The 7,671-nt window shown below is 38.8% G+C and overlaps 1 pseudogene; it reads right to left on the bottom strand.

Moving 5' to 3' along the window:
* Positions 1-2,176: 2,176 nt before the first annotated feature.
* On the bottom strand, positions 2,177-6,755 carry LOC100981846 (Y-box-binding protein 1-like; annotated as a pseudogene).
* Positions 6,756-7,671: the final 916 nt, after the last annotated feature.

The raw sequence follows: 7,671 nt of genomic DNA, 5'->3' as shown, positions 1-7,671 counted from the left end.
TAAGCATTCAGTTAACACTTATTTTGTATGTTATATGTATTATATACTTTATTCTTACAATAAATTAAGTTAGAAAAAGAAAATGCTATTAAGAGAATCATAAGGAAGAGAAAATATATTTGTTATTCATTAAGTAGAAGTGGATCATCATAAAGGTTTTCATCCTTATTGTCTTCATGTTGAGTAGGCGGAGGGGGAAGTAGAGAAGGGAGGGTTGGTCTTGCTGTCTCAGAGGTGGCAGAGGTAGAAGAAAGATTATGTATAGGTGAACCTGTACAGTTCAAACCGCTGTTCAAGGGCCAACTGTATTTTTGTTGTTGTTGGTTTTGGCCACTGAGTTATTTGTATATTCTGGATATTAATCCCTTCTCAGATAAATATTTTCTCCCATTCTGCAGATTGTCTCTTCACTGTGTTGATCAGTTCCTTTGCTGTGCAGAAGATTTTTAGTTTGATATAATCCTCTTTGTTTATTTTTGGTTTTGTTGCCTGTGCATTTGGTTTTGTTGCCTCTGCATTCTTCATAAAAATCTTTGCCCAGACCAGTGTCCAAAAGTGTTTTTCCTATGTTTTTTTCTAGTAGTTTTATAGCTTTGGGTCTTTAATTCATCTTTAGTTTATTTTTGTATACGGTGAGAGATGGGTATCTTAGTTTCATTATTCTGCATATAGGTATCCAGTTTTACCAACATCAGTTTTTGAAGAGACCGTCCTTTCCCCAATGAATGTTTCTGGCGCCTCTGTCAAAAATCAGTTGGCTGTAAATATGTGAATTTATTTCTGAGTTCTGTATTCTGTTTCATTGTGGTTTTTTTGTGTGTTTTTTTTGTTTGTTTTTTTTTAGACAGAATCTTGCTCTGTCACCAGGCTGGAGTGCAGTGGTGCAATCTCGACTCACTGCAACCTGCGCCTCCCAGATTCAAGCAATTCTCCTGCCTCAGCCTCCCAAGTAGCTGTGACTACAGGCATGTACCACCACGCTCAGCTAATTTTTGTATTTTTAGTAGAGATGGGGTTTCACCATGTTGGCCAGGATGGTCTCCATCTCTTGACCTTGTGATCCACCCACCTTGGCCTCCCAAGGTGCTGGGATTACAGGCGTGAGCCACCGCACCTGGCCCCCCCCCTTTTTTTTTTAATGAGATGGAGTCTCACTGTGTCACCCAGCCTGGAGTACAATGGAGCGATCTAGGCTCACTGCAACCTCCGCCTCCTGGATTGAAGCGATTCTCCTACCTTAGCCTCCGGAGAAGCTGGGATTACAGGCACCCACCACCATACCTGGCTAATTATTGTATTTTTAGTAGAGACAGTTTTTTATCATATTGGCCAGTCTGGTCTCAAACTCCTGACCTCAGGTGATCCTCCCACCTCGGCCTCCCAAAGTGCTGGGATTATAGGCGTGAGCCACCCCACCCAGCCAGTTTCAATGTTCTATATATTTCTTTTTATGCCAGTGCCATGCTATTTTGGCTACAATAGCTGCAGTAGGAGGTCACACAGTATGATATCTCCAACTTTGTTTTTTTGTTCAGGATTACTTTGGCTACTCAGGGCCTTTTGTAGTTCCACAAGAATTTTAGGACTTTTAAAAATTTCTGTGAAGAATGTCATTGATATTTTGATAGGAATTTCATTGAAGCTGTAGTTTGCTTTTGGCAGTATGATCATTCATTTTAACAGTATGAATTCTTCCAATCCATAAACATGGGATGTCTTTGTATCATTTTGCATCCACTTTAATTTCTTTCATCAGAATTTTATAATTTTCCTTGTAGAGGTCTTTTACATCTTCAGTTAAATTTATTTCTAGGTATTTTTGGTGTGACTTTTGTAAGTAAAATTGCATTCTTGATTTCTTTTTCAGCTAGTTTGTTATTGGTGTATAGAAACACTACTGATTTTTGTGTATTAATTTTTGTATCCTGCTACTTTACTGATTTCATTTTTTGGTTCTAAGTGGCTTTTTTTTCTGGTGGAGTTTTTGGGTTTCTCTCTGTATAAGGTCATGTCTTCTTCTATAAACAAGAATAATTTTACTTCCTCCTGTCTAACCTGAATGTCCTTTATTTCTTTCTCTTACCTGCTTGCTCTGGGTAGGACTTTCAGTACAATGTTGAGTAAGTGTGGTAAAAGGATTTTATAATTTTCCTTGTAGAGGTTTTTTTTTTTGACAATTATTTAAGACCTTTATTAACAGGTGCTTGCAGTTTGTTGACTTTTTTGAAAAAATCAAGTTGTAAACTTTTATTACAAATTAAAAATGAAGTTCTTAAAAATCTCAACTTGACCAGATATGAAACAATTTAAAAACCTTTAAAGGCGTATTGAAAAAAACCAGGCTTTTTTAAAAAACACGTTTGTTATTACCAAAAAGAGACGTCTTTAGGTAAAAATAATAAAAACCCCATGCTGCATAGATAATGCAGATAGTTCTATTTATCTGGTCAACGGGCAAAAAGCAAGCACTTAAGGTCTTCAGCTCCAATCTTTTGTTCATTTCTTATAGCTGGAATTTCATATTTCTTCTTGTTGGATGACTAAACCGGATGATGGTAGAGATGGTAAGCTGGCATTTACTCAGTCCTGCCCCGCTCAGCCTCAGGAGTGGACGAATTCTCAGCTGGTGGATCGGCTGCTTTTGTCTCTTTGCCATCTTGTGGTTTAGGGTTTTCTGGGTGTCTGCGTCGGCAATTGAAGTTGCGGCGGTACCGACGTTGAGGTGGCTGCTGACCTTGGGTCTCATCCCCTTGATTTTCTTTATCTTCATCATTGCCGTCCTCTCTAGGCTGTCTTTGGCGTGGAGGGCCCTTGAGGAATCGTGGTCTATATCCCCGATACGTATTCTGCCTCACTGGTCTACCTTGTTCTCCTGCACCCTGGTTGTCAGCACCCTCCATCACTTCACCCTGCACAGGAGGGTTGGAATACTGTGGTCGACGCCCATAGGGTCTCCGCATGTAGTAAGGTGGGAACCTTCGCCTGCGGTAGGGCCGGCGTTGTTGGGCTTGGCCTTCGGGAGCACTCTCCGATCCCTCGTTCTTTTCCCCACTCTCACTATTCTGGTAATTTTGCTGGTAATTGCGTGGAGGACCCTACGACGTGGATAGCGTCTATAATGGTTACGGTCTGCTGCATATTTACTGCCTTGAACTGGAACACCACCAGGACCTGTAACATTTGCTGCCTCCGCACCCTTTTCTCCTTCAACAACATCAAACTCCACAGTCTCTCCATCTCCTACACTGCGAAGGTACTTCCTGGGGTTATTCTTCTTTCTGGCAGTCTGGTGTACAAATACATCTTCCTTGGTGTCATTCCTGTTGATGAAACCATATCCGTTCCTTACACTGAACCATTTTACTGTTCCCAAAACCTTCGTTGCGATGACCTTCTTGTCCCCGCCGGCAGGCGCCGCCAATGTGAGGCCGCCCGGGCCACCGCTTCCTGCGCCGCTGCCCGTAGTGCTGGGGTGGGTGTCGGCGGCGCTGAGGGCGGGGGCGGCGTGGGGGAGCGGCGGGCGGCTGCTGGGTTTCGGCCTCGCTGCTCATAGTTGCGGTGATGGTGACTGGGGCCGGCTGCGGCAGCTGCGGCTCCTCCCGGGGTGTGACGGTAACTAGGCCGGCGGCGGAGGTGGGGCTGCCCAGGGCTCTCTGGGGTCGGCTCTCTGGGGTCAGCTCTCCGCTCCCGCTACCGACTGAACTCTCCTTGTAGAGGTCTTTTACATCCTCAGTTAAATTTATTTCTAGGTATTTTTGGTGTGACTATTGTAAATAAAATTGCATTCTTGATTTCTTTTTCAGCTAGTTTGTTATTGGTTTATAGAAACACTACTGATTTTGTGTATTAATTTTTGTATCCTGCTACTTTACTGATTTCATTTTTTGGTTCTAAGTGGCATCCTTGTCTTGTTCCAGTTCTTTGAGAAAAAGCATTCAACTTTTTCTCACTTAATATGATGTTAGCTATGGGTTTGTCATATGTGGCCTTTATTGTGTTGAGGTACATTTCTTCTATACCTATTTTGTTGAGAATTTTTATCATGAAAGAATGTTAAATTTTATAAAATCATTTTTCTGCATCTATTGAGATGATCCTATGGTATTTTTCCTTCATTCTGTTGATGTGATAATCACATTTATTAATTTGCATATGTTGAACCATCCTTGCCAGCATCCCTGACATAAATCCTACTTGATCATGGTGTATACATTTTTTGATGTGCTGTCAGGTTTGATTTGCTGGTATTTTGTTGAAAACTTTGCATCTATGTTCATCAGGAATATTGGCCTGCGTTTCTTTTTTTGTTGTGTCCCTTTCTGCTTTTGGTATCGGGGTAATGCTGACCTCATAGAGTAAGTTTGGAAAAATTTCCTCCCCTTCAATTTTTTGGAACGGTTTGTGAAAAATTGGTGTTAACTCTTCTTTAAATCTGAAGTAGAATTCAGCAGTAAAGCCACTGGACTTGAGCTTTTCTTTGTTGGAAGGCTTTTTTACTACTTCAATCTTGTTACTCATTATTAGTCAGTGCAGGTTTTCTATTTATTCCTGGTTCTACCTTAGTAGGTTGTATGTGTCCAGGAATTTACCCATTTCATCTAGGTTTTCCAATATTGATGTGTAGTTATTTATATTATGTTGATGTGTAGTTATTTGTAATAGTTTCTAATGATTCTCTGCATTTTTGTTGTATCGGTTGTAATGTCTCCTTTTTTTATTTATGATTTTATTTACTTGGGCCTTTTCTTTTTTTTCTCCGTCTATCTAATGGTTTGTCAATTTTATTTATCTTTTCAAAAGACCAAATTTTTGTTTCCTTGATCTTTTATATACTTTTTAAATAATCTTTCATTTATTTATGCTCTAATCTTTATCATTTCTTTCCTCCTACTGATTTGGGGTTTGGTTTGTGCTTCCTTTTCTATTTACTTGAGGTACCCCAATAGGTTGTTTATTTGTATTCTTTTTACTTTTTTAATGTAGATGTTTATTGCTGTAAACTTCCCTCATAATACTGCTTTTGCTATGTCCCATTTTGGCATGTTGTGTTTGTATTTTCATTTATTCCAGGAAGATTTTAAATTTCGTTCTTAATTTCTTCATGGACTCACTGGTCATTCAGAAACATGTTTTCTAATTTCCATCTATTCATTAAATTTCTAAAGTTCCTCTTGTTGTTCATTTATATTTTTATTTCATTGTGGTCAAAAAATATATTTTATATGATTTCAATTTTTAAAAATTTGTTGAGATTTATTTTTTGGCTTAACATACAGTATATCCTGGAGAATGTTCCATATGCTGATGTGAAGAATGTGTATGCCACAGCTGGTGGATGAAATTTTCTGCAAATGTCTGTAAGATTTGTTTGGTTCATAGCACAGTTTAAATCCAATGTTTCTTTTTTGGTTTTCTGTCTAGATGATCTGCCCAGTCCTGACAATGGGGTGGTAAAGTCCTTAACCATTATTGTATTATGGTCTCTCTCACTCTTTAGATCTAACGATTGCTTTATATATCTGGGTTTTCCAGTGTTGGGTTTATAAATATTTACAATTGTCATATAATCCTCCTGTGGAATTAATCCCTTTATCATTGGACGGTTACCCTTTTGTCTCTTTTTACAATTTTTAATTTAAAGTCTATTTTATCTAGTATAAATATAGCTATTCCTGCTCATTTTTGGTTTCCATCTGTGTAGAATATCTTTTTCTATCCCTTCACTTTTTGTCTGTGTTTGTCTTTACAGGTAAAATGAGTTTCTTGTAGGCAGAATATAGTTGAGTCTTGTTCTTTTTATTCATTCAGCCAGTCTATATCTTTTAAATGGATAATTTAATTTGTTTACGTTCAAGGTTATTATTGATAGGTGAATACTTACTCCTGTCATTTTGTTATTTGTTTTCTGGTTGTTTTATATATACTTTGTTTCTTTATTCTTCTTTTATTGCTTATCTTTCTGGTTTGGTGATTCTGTGTAGTTGATAAGGTTTGATCCTTTTCTTTTTCTCATTTGTTTATCTGCTCTAGCAGAGAGTTTTATACTTTCACATGTTTTCATGATGGTAGTTATTATCCTTTCACTTCAGATGTAAGACTCCCTTGAGCATTTCTTGTAAGGCTGGTCTAGTCATGCATTTTCTTGTTTTGCTTGTCTTGAAAAGACTCTATTTCCCCTTCATTTCTGAAGGATAGCTTTGCTAGGTATAGTAATCTTGGCTGCCAGTTTTTTTCTTTCAGTACTTTGAATATAACGTTCTCCCTGGCCATAAGGTTTTTGCTGAGAAATCCACTATTAGTCTAATAGGTATTCCCTTGTATGTGCCTTGATTTTTTTTCTCCTGCTGTCTTTAAATTTTTCTCTTTGCTTTTGGCTTTTGACAATTTAACTATAATGTGCCTTGGAAAGGACCTTTTTGAGTTGACTTTGTGTGGGGATCTTTGAACTTCCTGGATCTGGATGTCTGTATCTTTACAAAGACTTGGGAAGTTTTCAGTTAATATTTCATTAGGTAGGTTTTTTATGCCTTTCCAATCTCTGTTCCTTCTGGAATTCCCATAATAGCAATATTTGTTTGCTTAATGGTATCCCATAAATCATGTAGGTTTTCTTCATTCTTTTAAATTATTTTGTCTTTTCTTTTTTTTTTTTTTGGTTCCACTGGGTTATTTCAAAAGATCTATCTTTAAGTTGAAAAATTATTTCTCTGTTGTTGAAGCTCTCAATTGTATTTTTATTCTTTGAGTTATTCTGCTCCAAGTTTTGTTTAGTTCTTTTTTATGAACTATTTCTCTTTTTTGAATTTCTCATTGTGATCATAAATTGTTTTTCTGATTTTATTGAATTATCTATCGATATTCTTTTGTATCTCACTGAGATTCCTAGGATCATTATTTTGAATTCCTTTTCAGACACTTCATAGATTTCCTTTCCTTTGGTTTTGTTACTGGAGAATTATTGTGTTCCTTTGAAGGTGTCATGTTTCCTTGTTTTTCATGTTTCTTGTGTCCCTACACTGATATTTGTGCATCTAATGGAGCAGTCAGCCCTTCCAAATTTATGGAGTAGCTTCCATAGGGAAAGCCTTTTTCCTGTAGATATGTCCTGTATTGTTGGTTGGGTAGGGTGCTTTGAATTTTGTTCTGTGAGTGCAGTAATGCAGTCTCCATGTGATTTCTTTAGCTCTAATCAATGTCAGTGGTGGTGTCTGTGAGTGCCTCAGTGGCCTAGACTGAAGGTGTTTGTGGAGGCTGTTGTGTGGCTTTGCTAGAGGCAGGGGCTACTAGATGGGTTGGTTCTTAAGTTCTTGCGGGGGGGGCATGCACTGAGCATAGTGTCTCCACCAGTTGTCAGGATGGTGTTGCCAGCTGCATGGGCACTGGACGAGCTGGTCCTTGGTTCCTGGGGGGTATACATGGTGCATGGCTACTTTGCAGTTGAAGGAGACGGGGTTGCTGGTGGCAGTGGGCACAACGCAGGCAGGTTCTTCATCCCTAGGGGGCATATATAATATGAGACGGTTGGAGGGGGCAGGGTGACTGGCAGTGGTGGGTACCAGTTGGACCAGTTCTGGGTTCCTGGAATATGTTTGCAATGCGTGACAGTTCTGCCACTGGAGGGGACAGGGTCATTGGTGGTGGTGGGTATCAGGCAGCTTGTTTTATGGCTCT

The sequence above is a fragment of the Pan paniscus genome, chromosome 11 (assembly GCF_029289425.2).
Source record: "Pan paniscus chromosome 11, NHGRI_mPanPan1-v2.0_pri, whole genome shotgun sequence".
NCBI lineage: Eukaryota > Metazoa > Chordata > Mammalia > Primates > Hominidae > Pan > Pan paniscus.
This window is presented reverse-complemented; position numbering and strand designations above follow the sequence as displayed.